The 16879-nt window shown below is 38.6% G+C and overlaps 1 protein-coding gene across 4 annotated transcripts in view; it reads right to left on the bottom strand.

Moving 5' to 3' along the window:
- The window catches only part of CDH6 (cadherin 6), a 118338-nt gene that overhangs the window by 27738 nt on the left and 73721 nt on the right, over positions 1-16879 (bottom strand). The gene's annotated exons all lie outside the window — the stretch shown is intronic.

Here is a 16879-nt window from a genome sequence, read left to right as displayed (position 1 = left end):
CACTTTCTTGGTGAATTTAGGGAAGCTAGTCAATCACCTGGATTCTAATATGATGGAGTTGTAATCAGTTTTCTAGGAATATGTGAAATTTATTTATTATGAAATTCAACTTGAGGTGTTTGAGAAACACCTGAAGTGCTTCCAGGCACAATATCTTGAAACCCACCAACTAGGCAACTTATAAGATCACCTGGAATAAGAACATTTAATGTATATTTTAGTTTAATACAGCAAAGGACCTTCTAAAAAGTACAGGCAGCCTAAAACTGAATAGTCTACCTTATGATGTGGTGGGCTCCCTGCTCCTGAAGGTAATCAAGCAGAGGCTCTGATAAATTAACAGCCAGTGAAGAGTTGGATTAAATGAATGTGAAGATAGCACCGAAGTGAAGAGGACAATCCTAACTTGGAAAAGTAGCCCATGTTACTTGTCCTGAATTTTATTCCCATATGTTGACTCCCTTGTTGTTTCCTGAGTTCCTTTTCCCCACCTTAGCAAAAGTTTAGGCAGTATCTCATAGGTCTTTAGATAATCTAACCCTATTTCACAAGCTTTTTCAAAAAGTGCTTTTATCAAGGAGAACTATTTGCAGACTTCAGCTGTAAGTATCAGCTACATACAGACAAGTTAGTTTTAGTGGGAATGCTGCTAATCTTGAAACCGAGCAGGACCCTGCGGGGCCCTCCTGGGTACAAAAGCCCCTCCTGTTCCCTGTTCCTTGTTGGTAGAGACAGGCTTTAGTCCCCTAGGCCTTTCCTGAGTTCTAAAGAGCAGACTCAAGCAGCGACTAATTATGGGAGTGAGGGGATGCAGAAACAAAGGAAAAGCAAATAGTTCAGTGATAAAACAGAGTACTAGTTCCTCCTGAAGGGATATACATAACAATCTGATACATATTTTTGAGTTCTGCAGAAACTAAGACCCCCACACAAGGTGGAGGATGGTGACTACAGGCTACCACAAGCCCATAGACCCCAGACTGGAACCAGAAATTTGATGATTAAGGTTCCCAAAGCATCACCCTGTAACTTCACCACCAACCAATCAGAAAGAGGTCCACGAGCTGGGACCCTCATCCCAAATATTACCTTTAAAAATACTTCCCTGAAAGCCACTGGGGAGTTGGGATCTTTTGAGCACGAGCTGCCTGTTCTCCTCACTTGCTGCCTGCAATAAACACTGTATTTTCCTTCATTATAACACGGTGTCAACCAATTGGCTTTGCTGCGTGGCAGGTGAGTGGACCCAAATTCAGCTTGGTAACAATCTCCACCTCATTTCAACTCTAAACAGAATATGGGCCACGTTGCAACCGTCATGGCAACAACAGCAACAGGTAAACCAACTCTGTGTCCTCGTGATCAATACTGCATGGAACGTTCGGAGTAGTGTCTACAAACCCATTTGAAAATCGAATCTCAGGGAAAAAGGGAATTTTAAAAATAATTTAACCCAGCCTTTCTAAAAGTGTATCCCATGGAGCATCATTTGTACAAAATGATGAGGAAAAAGGGCTCTGTGGCCCAATACGTTTGGGAAACACTTCATATTCTGCCTCTTCCTTGGAGTCACCCAGTGCCCATTAAGGCTGGAGAGGCTGTGAGTGCCTACAGTCCGAAACTACACTACTGAACTTTATTTCTTCTGGCTTTCCTGAACTTTCTTACGTAATGAATCTTTTTTGGGTGTGATTCATATTGATAGTCCTCAAAACAGTTTTCCAAGAAACACATTTTGGGAAACATGAGCTAATTGAATCCATCATTGCAGAGTCAAGAAAACTGAGGCTCCAGTTTATGTGGTGTCTCCCAAATCGCACAGCTCGTGTGAGAGTCAGATTAGAACTTGAGTGCAAGAAGGGGCTTATAGGTTATTCCACGCACCCTCCTCGTTTCGAGAGATAAATTATGTCCAGTGCCACACAGCTAATGCTTGTTAATCGTAGAGTTCAAGGAAGAGAGTATTATTCACACAATTAGTAGCCTTGAAAGCAATTCTGACAGAAATAATGCAAAAGATAAATGGGAACAGGGAGGAAATTGCTTAGAAGTGAGACAAATGTAATACGAAATGTAAAACAAGAGCGCTCCGTGATTGTGCGGTGTGATGTGCTAAGAAAACGCTGAAGCCCTGATTATACAGAAAGAGCCACTGGGGAAAATTTTAACTCTCCATCGTCAAATTCTAATGACTGAAGAGCGCTCTGATAAAGCTATTTCATTAACTGGTGAGTAATGAAACCACAGTCACTGCCCATCGGATCTGGCTCCAGGGCAGCCACCTTCTGCAGCCCTGCGCCATGCAGGGGGCGTCACACCAGGAGTCTCAAGTGTGGGCCGTGCTCGTTCTCTCTCACTCACCAAATACAAGATGGTAGGAGAGTCAGTTAACCTCCTTGTGCCAGGATCTTCATCAGTCAAATGAGGATGCTAGAGCTACAGGACAAGGCTGTCATAAACAACGCAGAGACTATACAAATACTGTATTAATTCCTACATAAATGTGATAAAAGCACGTGTTTTATAAATTATAAAGTGCTCTCCAAATTTAAGATAGTTACCATTAGTAGCTCTTAGTTCATAAGACAGGTTTTTGCTTGTATTTTGACTTTGAGAACTTTGTCTTGAGGACTTTGAAAACCCAGTTTTACAAACACATGATATCTCGAAGGTAAAATCCGTCCTCAAAAGCCAGCATTCTTCTACTGGGTGGCAACTGCTGTCTTCCCCTGTGATTTATTATATTCTGCATTCCACTAGATCACAGTCTCCCCTCGGCGGGCTCTTTCATCATACTTTCAATATGGAAGTGTTGCACACTTAGTGGGTGAATACCACATCTGGTCACAAGATTTATTCAGGTAAAAGTAATCAGAAACTTATTTTTAGCTGTCAGGAGAGACCATTTTGATGACTTATAGAACAAACACCGAGAGGATATAAAAGGGCAGCGGAGACGCCAACTAGGAGCGTGAACAGGGATTGCTCTGCAGATCCCAATTCTGATTTATCAATATTTGAAAACTAGTGGGAAAATGCATCTCTTCGCTTGGGCTTTGTATGATCATAAAACAATTTAACCTCATCCCCCTCCAAGTGCAGGGTCTGCATCTGTTGGAGTGCATAGACAGAAACCTTGGAGGTTGTGCGCTCCCCTTCCATGGAACTCCCCTGAGGCCAGTTCTTTTCCCTCTTCCTGGGGAAAAGAGGAGACGTAAGACATCAGGGCAAGTAAAAGCGGTGGTGACAAGCAGACATCACGGGTTTATTGAGCTCTTAGATTTTAATTGGATTTTTCCTTTTGTGATGTCATTCATCATGGCTACTGTAAAAGGCAGAAGTTAAACAACAACAAATAAAAGGTTGTAGGTTGCCTGAGGCATGTTTTTACTAATTTCAGTTTAATGTGGCTGTTCCATTAAGTTTAATCATCTGGTTCACTTTTAATGATTTGCCATCAAGTAAAAATTATCCACTTCCCTCAGAAAGGCATCTGGGGCTGGCAGGACTTTTTTTTTTTTTTTTTTTAAACTACTGTACCTGTAGCATTTTGTTGCAGAAGGAGCTCTTGGTTTTTGCTTGTTTTTCTGTTGATTTATTACAATTTTTTAAAATGCAGCACCTTGACAAACAAATACAGGGATTCGGGGTTGTAGGAATGGCCCCGTGGCAGGCGTCACCAAAGCTGTGCCAGTATCTTTATACCTGTTACATGTGCTACTTCCCAACTTGATTTTGACTCTAATTCAAAGGTGTAACACTAATTGTGCAGGTTTTTAGTGGTTTATGGAGCTAGTTAATGCTCCCCCCTGCCTCCCATTACCTATGTGTTACTGAGTCACTTATCTGAGTCAGTAAGCAAACCGCATCTTCTATGTATATGCATCTCTGGGACAGAAAGCAGAGTCTAAACAGAAGCTGACCTTCAGGGCACAGCTGGAAGTACCTACAACATCCTGAAAGGGGCTTGGGGAAGGAATCGTGTGATTTTTTTGCTGAAATGAAAAATTGGATTATGGCCTAATGTTCACAGAGTGTAATGTGGCCCTTTAAGACATGTAATGATTTCTAACCAGAGATGTCATACGACAGAGAACAGCGAAAAGATGTTGTCTGATTGGGACTGAAGTGTAGAAACTGGAGTTACAGCAGAGAGAACACTTGCGTGCTAAATAGATTGAATATTGTTTTAGATTAAGAAAATAAACTTACAATCAAATTGAAGGACAAATTGAAGCTTAACTGAATTCAGTATGTATATGTGAATGTATATATATACATACATCTCTCTGCATAATGCATGCACACATAATGCTAATAAATATGTTTAAGGTTGTAAAAATTGTGAAGAGCTTGTTGGGTAGAGTTTATGTCATGAATAAATTTCTTAAAGTACATGGCAGGGATTAGGAAGTGGATTCTGTTTTAGAGATCATAGGGTTAGGTAAATTAAAATATCTTAAAAAATTTTATAGTATATATTTTAATATGCTATATTTGAATGTTAGTGATTTAGTATGAGTTAACTAGGTTATTTTACAAATTTAAACGCTGATGGCAGCATAGTATTGTGGCAGTGGCTGGAACTAGTTAGACATGCAAATTCTCAGGCCCCACCTACCTCCAAAAGTCAAAGGGTGTTACCCAGCCCAGCAATCTGTGTTTTAAGAAGCCCTCCAGGTAATTCGATGAGTGCTCAAGTTTGAGAACCACTGTCTTAATTAGCACAATCATAATGTTAAAAGCATGGTCTTGGGCAAGGGAAAGAAATGGGTATAAATTCATGCTATGCAGTAGTTGTGTACTTTTAGGGAACCTAGTTAATTTCTCCAAGTCTCATTTTCCTCACCTACATGATAAGAATAATACCAATATTTAGTTTACAGGAAGGTTGCTCTGAAAATTAATAAAACAATATATATAAAATGTTTAACAGAAGGCCTAGCTCAAGAGATACGCTTCAATAGGTTATTCTTGCATCATAAACGTGAAGTATTCAGAGGGTGGATTTTAAAGGTGGAAAGATTTTGGTCTGAATTCTGACCCTCCTATTAATCAACTAAATTAATTGAATTGTCTTAGTTTTCATGCTGTCGTCTATAAGACAGAACTCAGAATTAACTTTGCCAGGTATTCCTCCACTTCTTGTCTGTTAAACGTTGATATTCCTTAGACCTATGTCTTTTTTTGTGTGCGCGCGTGTGTGTATATATATATATTGAAGTATAGTCAGTTTACAATGTTGTGCCAATTTCTGGTGTACAGCAGAATGCTTCAGTCATACATGAACACACACATATTCGTTTTCATATTGTTTTTCACCATAAGTTACTACAAGACATTGAATATAGTTCCCTGTGCTATACAATAGGAACTTGTTGTTTATCTATTTTATATATATTAGTTAGTATCTGCAAATCTTGAACTCCCAATTTATCCCTTCCTACCCCCTTCCCCCTCTGGTAACTATAAGTTTGTTTTCTATGTCTGTGAGTCTGTTTTCATTCCTTAGATCTATGTCTTAAGTCCTTGTCTCTCCTCATTTCACATACTCTCCCCAAAAGGGATTATCGACCTTTTTTCAGAGATTCAACTATCATCTATGTGCCATTAAGGTCCAAATCTCTATATAACCCCAGGGCAGACATTTTCTCAAGATCCAGAGTCAAGGATACAGCTGATTCCCAGGCAAGTCTCTTGGACAACTTATATTCAGTACTTCCCAACTGACCTCATCACCATCTCTCCCAAACCATTCCTCCTCTTGTATGTCCCATTTCTGTAAAGACCACCAGAGTCATCCTAGACCTTCCCTTCTGCCTCCATCTCCACATTCATTAAGCCACCAACTCTTACCAGTTCTGCCTCTTACCTGTCTTGACTCTCCTCCTACTTGTCACCATTCCCACTGGTGCCACCCTGGTCCAAGTCACCACCATTTCCCCTTGGTCTATTGTAACAGTCTAACACACACTCAGTCTTGCCTCCTTTCCATCTGTTTCCTTTCTGTAACTAGACCAGCTTAAACACTACCACCACCAACTCTGAAGATGCCACTGTCTTCTAATTAAATCCTTTGTTTTTTTTCCCTCTTTACTCTTGGGATAAAGCCCCCATCCCCGCTCCTTAACAAGGTGTCCAAAGTCCACCACAGTCTCAGCCCCTTTCTTTAGCCTCATCAGCTATCATTCTCTCCTTGACACCCCTTGTTCTACTGAAGATACATTAGTCTCTTTTATATCTAGGTCCCCTTGCATGTGGTCCCCTTGGCATAAAGTCCTTTTGAACATCTTCACCTGGTTAATCTGATTCATATGTCAGATCTTTGTAATCTTTATCTCCTCAGGGAAGTCTTCCCTAGGCTGCTAGTCTAAGTTATATTTTCTCGCTCTACACTCCCAATTTATTCCCCACTTAGCCATCACTACATTCTCAATTTTGTTTTGAGAATTTCACACCTGTCTTCATGTTTCATTCAGCAAACAGCTAGGTTGCAAATTTCATGAAAAAAGGCACCAAACCTGTCTGGCTCACTTCTACATCCTCAGCACCCAACATATTGGTACATTATAGATCTTCAGTAATTACTGATTACAAAGAAAGAAAGAATGAATTGTAAAGATAAAATTAGATAAAATATCAATAATCAATGAAGGTTTTTGGAACACAGAAGGTAATCCATAAATCTTAGTGTCCTCTATTCCCTTCCTTACTTGATTTTAGGATAACTCTACATATCGAGAATATAAGTTCCTAAAGTTGCCAGATAATTTAGCAGTTACTACCAAACATGAAGTGCATTGTCTAATATGAGCAATCTGAGGGAGGAATTCAAGTTATCACCCTGGATCTAAAAAATGTTCTTTAATAAATGATTAAACCTCAATAATAAAGCCAAGTTGTATTGGATTTGTTGAAAAGAGTAGACAAGTTTTAAGTACCTTAAATGCCTTGGCCATTATAAATTCTGGGATAGAATTCATCTGTTAAGAGTGAAGAAGCTTTAAGGTTTTACTGAACCATACTTCAAGTATCATCCAGTTGCTGAAACTGATGGAAAATGAATGGAAAATGCTCCATTTCGTGGAAACATTGTTCTATTAAAATATAATTTAACTGTCAACCAAAACCATTTTAAAACACTTATTGGCCTGAAGAGCTGATAAGGCAATGAATTAAAAAAAAACTCATACCTGCCTTCTACATACTTGCAAATTAGGCTTGGAAATGCTGACTCATATATAAAAGAAACCAAATAAAAGCAGAAATCAGACACTTGTGCACTCTTAAGAAGTATTAGTTAGGAATAAGAAGGTAAAAAAAACCTGGAGAACAACAAAGAGGAAACTTGTAAGCTGGACAAGGTGAAGTCAGAGAACCTGTTAGCCCTTTGATGGTTTAGGAAGGCTTCTTGGAGGTTAGATCACTGAGAGGGGCAAAAAGGCTCAGCCACCAGTATGAGCGTGTGGCATGGTGTCAAGGCACAGTGTGGGAGAAAATCAGAGGAGGCCTTGAGTGTGTGCCTGGAGTAATAAAAGCATAACGTCAGCTAAAATAGAAGCATCCTTCCCTTGAGGTGCAGGGCCACGTATTTTTTCACACTGCACTTAGATGTGCATGGGAAGCTGCAGCTTCCTTTTTTTTTTTTTTTTTTTTTTAGCTTATCCCTCAAGCTCTAATCCCACTGAGTATTAGGAACTTGATATTAGGTTGAATATTGAGTCAATAATTTAGTGCAATCCAATAAAGTCTTCCTGATTCAATAATACAGTCTCTTTAGATAACTCTTTTAAATAAATCCCAGTATTTCTGGTTTTTGCTTTCTCCCTTTGCCCCTGATTCAGCCCAAGATGACATCTGGGTGTATGAAGAGGAGAGACGCACCTGTCCCAAATCAGAGGGAAATTCGGGGGCTTTTGGAGCCAAGGGCAGTCCTGTACTGCCTCTGGTCCACTGGGCTCTAGACAATAGCTCTCATCCATTACCTTCCCTGGGGGCATCTGTGGTTTTGGCAGCTGGAATCCCGATGTTTGGCTCTCCAGGGTCCAAGGTGGCTAGCTCCACCCTGCCAGTCTGATTGCATCATGTATCTGCTAATGTCTGTCACTCCTCCATTGCCCTTGGCAAATGTGGGTCTAGCTACAGGGTTGCTTTGTCCTTGTTAGGTGTTATCAGTTAGATCCTCCATACTTTCCTTGTTCTGGAGAAGCCCAGGAAGGCTCCTGGGAGCTAAAAGGGGCTTCTCCCTCACCACATGATTTGCCTCAAAGGGAAAGGAGCAAAAATCACTGTTTTCACCTTTACTCACAAACTTGCCGCTATCCTTCCCTGGACTTCAGATACACTGTCTCATGCCAGTAGAAACTTTACATACACACAGGGTTGTGTGTTTGTGTGTTTAATAATCCCTCCCTTGGTTTCAAGAATACCTCACCACTCGAGTTTTGGTGGGAGGAAGAGCCAATTATAAAAACCGACAAGATAACTTAGAGGAGGTAGAATGACCAGAGCCTGGCACCAATAAGTTTTGGTAATTATATTTATAAGTGGGATTCATGAGTTTTATTCGAGTTGGCTAGGTCCATCTCTTGATATGTTAAATGGGCTCTGTAAGATTCCAGAAAAATCTCTTTTCCTTTGACAAAACCTAGGATCAGGCAGCCTCCATATCCTGTGCTCTTTTTCACCATGTTGCCTCTTATGACCAGAAAAAACTCTATTCTTCTATACAATATAAATAATTTGATTGACTTTTTATACCCGTGAAAATAGTTTATCTTTAAAGCTGTCTCTTATATGATCAATCATTTGGCAATGGGTCTGTCCGAGATTTGGGAAAATAGTAACACAGACATTTATTAAGCCCATACTATGGGTCAGGAAATGTGCTGGACTCGTTACACAGATTATACAATTTGTTAGGCAATGTAACTCTCTTCCTATCACCTCTTAACTGATGAGGAAACTGAGGCAAGGTAAGAGTTAGGTAACTTCTCAGCATCATACAACCAACAGGAGCAGGATCTGAGCCCAGGCAGTCTGACACCACAGTCTATTCTGTTAATTACAACATAAGTATTCTCTCTGGATGTTTACATTCAGTTCTGTGAACGTCACTAGAGGTTTATGCTGTACCAAATAATATTTTAAGTGTTGAGTTACAAGGATCTATCTAATTCCAGATTTTCTGACCTCTGCACTACTGACAGTTGGGCTGGGTAACTCTTTGTAGCAGAACTGTCCTATGCATTATGACATGCTTAGCAGCATCCCTGGCCCTACCCACTAAATACCTGTAGCACCTTTGAAGTTGTGACCACGAAAAATGTCTCCAGACATTGCTGAATGTCCCCTGGGGGACAAAATTGCCTCATTTGAGAACTGCTGATCGAATCTTCTATCTATCTATCTATCTGTCTATCTATCTATCTATCTATCTTCTATCTATATTTCTATCCTTTCATACCTGTTCTTACTGTGTACCTTGTAAATTTAAAAATGTGTTTAAATAATACCATAAAGTGTTCTGCATTTACAGAGATTCCATGACCCCACTTAATTCAATCTTTTATCTTTTGTTAGATTTAATAACCACTGAAACAGACCTTGTGTTACATGAAGGAGCATTTTTGAGAAAAGTGCTAAAAGTGAAAGAATTTTAGATCTAAACTTGGGAAATTTATTAATTCCCTTGACATTTATCTTTTATACTCAGTACCTTGCATTTAATGTCAGAAGTACCAGAGTAACAATTAAATGAACAAAACTTCAGCACTATGATAGTTGTGCTAGGCAGAATAATGGCTCTCCGAAAGATGTTCATGTCCTAATTTCCAGGACCAGTGACTATGTTACCTTACGTGGCAAGAAAGACTTTACAGGTGTGATTGAGATAAAGATTTTGAATTAGGGAGAGTAGCCTGGATTATCTAGGTGAGTCCAATATAATCACCAGGGTCCTTATAAGGGAAAGAAGTAGGGGAGAGTTGGAGTCAGAGAGGGAATTGTGACAACGGAGCCAAGGTCAGAGACTGAGATGTGTGCGTGTGTGTGTAGGAGAGAGAGATTTTAAGATGCTACACTGTTGGCTTTGAAGATGGAGGAAGGGACCATGAACCAAGGGATGCAGGCAGCCTCTAGAAGCTCAAAAAGACAAGGGAATGGGTCCTCCCTGAGAGCCTCCAGAAAGATGCCTAGATTTTAGCCCAGTGAAACCCAATTCAGACTTTTGCCCTCCAAAGCTGTAAGACAATAAATTTGTACTATTTTAAGCCATTAAGTTTGTGATGATTCTTTACAGCAGCAACAGGAAACTAAGACAGTAGTTCTTTATCTTTGGAATTCAAGGTGAGCTTAAACTGCATGTGGTCCTTCAAGAATTTCAGTGAAAAAGGAAGAAAATTAACACTTGGTGAGCACTTACTATAGGCTAGGTAATGTAAGAGTGTGTTACATCAGTTAATTCTCATAATGACTCCGGGAGATTAGCTTTATTTTCTCCATTTTTTTTTTCTTCAGAGAAACTGCGATCAGGGAGGTTAAGCAACTCATACAAAGTTAACAGCAGAGCCAGGGAGGTTACCAAGATCTGCCTGACCCCAAAGTCTGTTCATTCACATCAGAGCATACTACCAAAGAGTACTCTCTGCCAAGATCATAAATGTTTCTGGATTCATTATATTTATTATATTAGACCCCAGGCTAAGTTATTTGTAAATTCTATTGGCACAAATGATACAAACTGTAATAGATGTTACTGTTCATTTGGGATTTATCAATTAAACAAATGCTTTTTGGTTTGTTCACTGCATGAAGTTATTTCCCCAAAAAGGCATTGTTTACTATCTTTTGCTTGGCTCTGGAAGTCCAAGGTCTTTGGCAGACTGAGACATTAGTCTCAGCTCTTGCTTAGTCTAACATTTTCATTTTCAAAAAGCCAGTGGTAAATCAAGCTGGGAGCCAGATACCCAGTCAAAAATTGATTTAGTAAGGCATTGTAACTCACCAGTTACAATCCTACTTTTTGCCTTACAGTGTAATCTCTTCAGCAATTGTCCTATCTAAGGAAACACACACACACACACACACACACACACACACACACACACACACACACACACACATTCCCCCTGTCTCCTCTCTCTTTCTCTCCTTCTCTCTCTGACAAATACACTTTGGAAGAAAATATTACTAGATAAATGCAGACATTTGAGACATGATGACTCAAGTACCAGAAATTTAAAAAATTGTATTCCTCACTAACTAATGGACTTTTCCCCAAATGTGTTTTTCTTCAAAGGTAAAAAACATATTGGATATACTATTCTTATGTTGACTCTTACTTAGGATCTAAAAGGTTAAAGCTGTATCTTTATAAAACAAGTAGTTTGCTTTAGGGAGAGTATTCAAATCCATAAATCTCAAGCATCCTGTACATGCCCAATAAAGGATGATTTAATTGAGTTCTGCAACCCACTCATACAGCCAGGGAAATAATGGCGAGCAATTCCAGGAGAGAAGATTATGAGTTCATTTACTAGTTTTGGTGTTTCTTGTATGGGAACAGTTTATAATTTCTTAAATAATTTGAACAGATTTTATTTATTTTTTAACTGGAAAACAATCAGTCCGGATGGTCACGCCAGGGAAAGTTGTTCTCATGGTGATGTTAGTGCCATAAACCTGAGTGTTTCAACTCCTAAGCCTTCATGCTACTGTTTCATTTGCCCACTATGCCTGAAATACTCTCTACTACTTTAATACGGTAATAATGTGACATAAGGGAAGGGTATTAGACTAAATAAACCAGGTCATGAAAGCTGGACTCCAGCCCCAGCTCTGGCACTCTGCCGGCAATGGTGCTGTGGTCTCCTAGTCTCCTAGCCCCTCTGGGACTGCCTCCTCACTCCCCAAAGGCCTGAATGCCGCTCAGCTGGAAGAGTGCTTGGGCAGATCACCCGAGGGATGCTTCTACATGCAGGAGCACTTCATAAACTGGTAAGATGTGAAAAAATATTGTCATTGCTCCTATCTCATTACAGATTTTCTGCAATAAAACTCGGCTAAAAAACAATCTGTGACGCCTCTCCACCTGCCAGGGGACGATTTCCCTTGTGCTGTGTTTTCTGTTCTGTCCCTCCCCATCCAGGACCCTCCTCTTCTTTAGTGGTTACTTGATGGTTTGCATTGCAGTAAAGATTCAGACCGTTGCATTACCATTTTAAAACTCAAGTAAGTGATGCCTAGACTGTTGAAAAGGAGATAAAACTGAAAGAGTACAGCCACTCAAGTTTGCCCAAGTCACTTAATTTTCTTGATTTGATTTTAAAACTACATTCCCCTTTAAGCGGCAGGTAGATTGGTAATCACCAAGATCATAGCTTTCACACAAGGCAAACAGCCGCCCCCACCCCCTTATTTTTTTTTACAGAATACACATAACTGGGAGGGTGGACAGGACACTCAAGATACAAATAGAATAAGAAAGTAATTTCTTATAATCCATTCTGCTTTATTGATTTCTTTTTAAAAAATTTAAAAAACTTTTATTTGGAAATCATCTCAAACTTACAGAAAATGCAAAAGTAAAATTTGCTTTACTTGATTTTTGAAGGGGAAGTTCGCTTCCTGGAAAATATTTACCTTCATTTGAAAAAGAAAGCCTTGGGCTACAGATTAAATAAGTAAATGAACCAGATTCTTATGCTTCACAATTTCTGAGAAGAAAAGAAAGTATGCTAAAGCTTTGCATAACTGTTGTAGAGCAAAACTTTCTTTTATGTCTCTCTTCTGAACTGTACTCATAACATACATAGTAGAAAGAGTTAAGATGAGATTCTTTTTCAGAAATAATTATTTTTCCTGTCAGAACTCAAAATATGTTGATTAGAAGAATATACAGTTGGTAAAAAAGATTAGTCATTATATAGAATTTTTCTCTCCCTGTATTATCCCATTTTTCTATATAGTTGATTTTTTGTGAATCATTGCAATCAGCAATCGCAGGTTTGAAATGATTTCTCTTTACTGAGTACCTGAGTTGTCTGCACAATGTAGCTTCTTAGGAATTTTAAGAAAAAAAATGTTTCCTCTCGGTCAACTCTGGCTTTTTCTCATTTTGTTTCAAACTTTTTTCTGTTTGAGACCCTAAATAATGTCTAACTTTTCATTTGTAAGAGTCTTAAAGGAACCAACCTTTACGATATGATATTATTTGCTATATATTCTCTTTTTATCTTTCCTGTTAGTTTCTGCACTGACAACTGTGTAGTCTTTAGTTTTTCTGGTTTCCACTAAGGAAACTTGAGTTTTCTCTTAGTGGATCATAAAATATTTATGTCATTTTGAAGTGAAATTTCTAGAAGTAGGTTCCATGGAAATACTTTCATAATAAATTTGGTTTATATGTTTACTATCTAATATATTCTTGAACTTTCAAGATTTTCAGTTGTCAAGTCAATGACACAAAACGCTCTCAACGATATCCATATCAAATCATCCACATCAATAAACTAGGAGGCAGTTTTTAGATAACACAGTAGGACTTTATCTTTTGTGGTCATTGCAGCTTAACTGAAGTCATATTTGGCTGTTTCCAATGTGCAAAATCTGTGCCAGGTACCTTTAAGGATACAAAGCGTAGTCTAGGGTCTTGCTGAGTTTATAAAGATATAAGTATTTGCAGGCTTAAATTCAATATCTAAAATACTAATTGGAAGTCCAGCCATGGGACCCAATATAAAACACTACTGAATACACTGAAGATCAAATTTCAACATTAAACAAGGAACTAATTACTTTGCTCTTAAAAATGTGAAGCAGTCAGGGTAATTAAACAATTAAATCAAAAGTAATTTTCCCACAATAAAACTTTGGTTCAATCATTTAAGGATATCATGATATTAAATCCAACTTAACAATGATGATTCCAACTTAAAACATTACACCCTAAATGCAATCGCCATTTTCTGAATTGTTGGATATATTGAAGTTTTACTGGAAAAAATAACAAGACCTAACCAGTCTCAACATTTCACAGTAGTTTAAATAATATAAATTCCAAATTGTGGTGTTAAGTAATGATGTTTTAAAATGAAATGATAAATAGCCTTAATCGGAAGGTCTACAAAAGTTACCAGGATCATCAAATCACAGGAAGCGTAGTGCTTATTTTGTTTTTAGTTTGGTTGGGATAAGAAAGAAAACTTTGCTCCGTTACATATACTTGGCCCTCTGAATTGCTGTTGGTGAGTCGTGTTTGCAGCTGCCTTAGCAGTTCTGGCACCATTTTCTGGACCAAAGTACTTGACTTCAGAGAAGGAGACTGGACATTAGAGGACTCATCACCCGGGCACCTTTGGTCCTGCCTTCTCTTCACTGTTCTTGTTCTCTGAAGGCACATGTCACAGTAGGATGCCTTCCGTCCTTCTACTGGTGTTCCCTCGGTAACTTACTAGCGAGTACAATATGCTGGCCCTATTCCAAGCTCTTTCTGTGTATTAGCTTGACCAACCCTCTCCTCAACAACTTTATTGTTCCCCTCATTTACCAGCTGAAGAAATGAGGGGCAGAGAGAGGTTAAATAACCTGCACAGTGTTACCCAGGTAGTCACAGTGTGGCTGAGGTCAGACACAGGCAGGCTGCTCATGCTATTAACTCTACAGTCTCTGGTCAGTAATTGTTGAATAAATGAAAAGCATTTTCTCCCCAAATCTATTTGAAAATTCCAGAGCCAAGATAAAGTCTTCAACTACCTTCTTAATTCCAATCTCCGCTCCCTCAAGTCAGCATTCATTCCCACATCCCGAGTGATATTTCAGGCTTTTTGTTATGACTCATTACTGCCCTCAGGTCTTCTGAAACACACCAACTCACCTAAAATATTTATTCAGATATTTCACACATGTATACATTTAATCTTTTAAAAGGCCTCCCTTTTCTCGTACATACGTATTCGTTGTAAATGGAAAATTGGAAGAAACTATAAATATTTCTTATGTGAAACATTTTGTGATGCTGCTTTTCTTCTTATTCCAGATCACATAATTTCAAATTTGATTCCTCACATTGACCTTTGAGAATAGTTGCTGTTACTTTTTAGCTATTTATCAATAGTGGCAATAAGAAAAAAAACTTTTTTATTCTTTTATGGAGAATTCTGTACTTTCTTTCAACTTTTTCTTCAGTTTTGAATGGAAAGATAGGTTTGTGAAGAATACTGATATATTTAGCGTGCTCGTGAGGATATGATGTATATATAAGACATATATGATGACAGGATAATATACATTGTCATCTTAATAAATGACAACAAAAAGCTTGTAGGAAGGTGGAGTTTGCTCCCACACAAGAAGAGTTGACTCCTTGAGGGTCCAATGATACATTAACATCTACACATAATTTCTACATTTGACAAAGGTTATCAAAGGCAGGACCTGTTTATTTTTGGTAAAAATGGGTAGAGAATTAGAAAGACATCTTTTAATTTTGACTGGAGAGGTAGGGCCCTCTAAAAGTCATATTTATAACTCTGGCTACAACATATTCATGGCTTCTCTATGTAAAATAATGTACTAATTCTGTCATTCACATCAATGAAAATGAAAAAAATCAGTGATTTAAGGATCTGTTGATCACGGATTACCAATATGTTAAGGGTTGTTACCGATTTTTGAAATGACAGGGATTTTGATTTGAAAAGCCATGTAGACTGAGATGTTGGCATTCTATATATTTATAGTCCCACCTGCTAGGGTGGACCCTTAACATGACAAAAAATGAAGAATTCTGGTGTAAATCCAGTATTTACATGGTTTCATGATAGTATAAACAAGGTGATAAGTAAAGAGATACAAAACAATGTCTATAGACTGGGTTCTGGGGGATTTGTTACAAGGAGCGTGTAGAGCCTGTGACCTCCCGACAACCTCCGGCTCTGTCTGGCTTGTGGAGCATGGAGGTGAAATAGCTCAGTGGGCACACAGAGGATCTGAACCTTTAACTCTCTTTTATTCAACTTGATCCCTCCATTTTCTTCAACAAATTGAATTATAAGCAGAAGGATACACGATTCCACAGGCATAATAACATAGAAGTTGGAGGATTTGGGATTGGGTCCTTGTTTGGCTTTCTATACTTTTCTTTGCTTGTGACACAGGGAGCCAAACAGCGACTTGGGGTTTACGACCAAGGTCAGGGATCCTAACTGTTCTGCTCTCCACGTGAATGACTGTGCAGAAAGGGAAGGTTAAGGCTCAGAAAGAGAACCGCTGTTCCACAGGACATTTTCTTCAGCATAAAATAGCTAATTGAAGCTTAAGTTAAATCAGCTGGCCGACAGTGGAAAGAAAATCAGTATTACTGCCAATTATTGGCAGTTGGGAAGTTACTTCTTGAAACATTTTTTAAACACACATTCAAGGAGCAAGTGAAGGCACGTTCTCTTAAGTACACTAACGAGTTGAGATATGAAAATGTCAAATGGCTGAGCATTAAATTTAAATGATGAAGAAGAAAGATGTGCCCAGGGCACTTGCTCTGAGTCAGGGAGAAAAGATTACTGCAGGTGACTGAACCAGAACAGAAGCTTAGAGAAGGTTATCAAGGAAAATAAAAAGAAAAGTCACTTTTTCGTCATGATGACCAAAACACCAATTGCATATCTAACTTAAAAATGCTCACCTGTAACTATTTAGAATAACACTGATGTGTTCTGGAAATTAAAATCAAGAAAATTTAAAATGAAGGTACGTAGTAATAGTGCAAACACATTTGTGTAGCTTTTAAAAGTAGTCTAATTTTTTTTTTTCTTTTTCTCTCTACCCCTGGGTTTCAGACAGCAGGTCCTCAGTAGGTATGTGTGGTATTGAGCTGAATACA

Source organism: Camelus ferus, chromosome 3 (genome assembly GCF_009834535.1).
Source record: "Camelus ferus isolate YT-003-E chromosome 3, BCGSAC_Cfer_1.0, whole genome shotgun sequence".
In the NCBI taxonomy this organism is placed as follows: domain Eukaryota; kingdom Metazoa; phylum Chordata; class Mammalia; order Artiodactyla; family Camelidae; genus Camelus; species Camelus ferus.
Note: the sequence above shows the minus strand (reverse complement) of the source record. Positions and strands in the feature narration are given on the sequence as shown.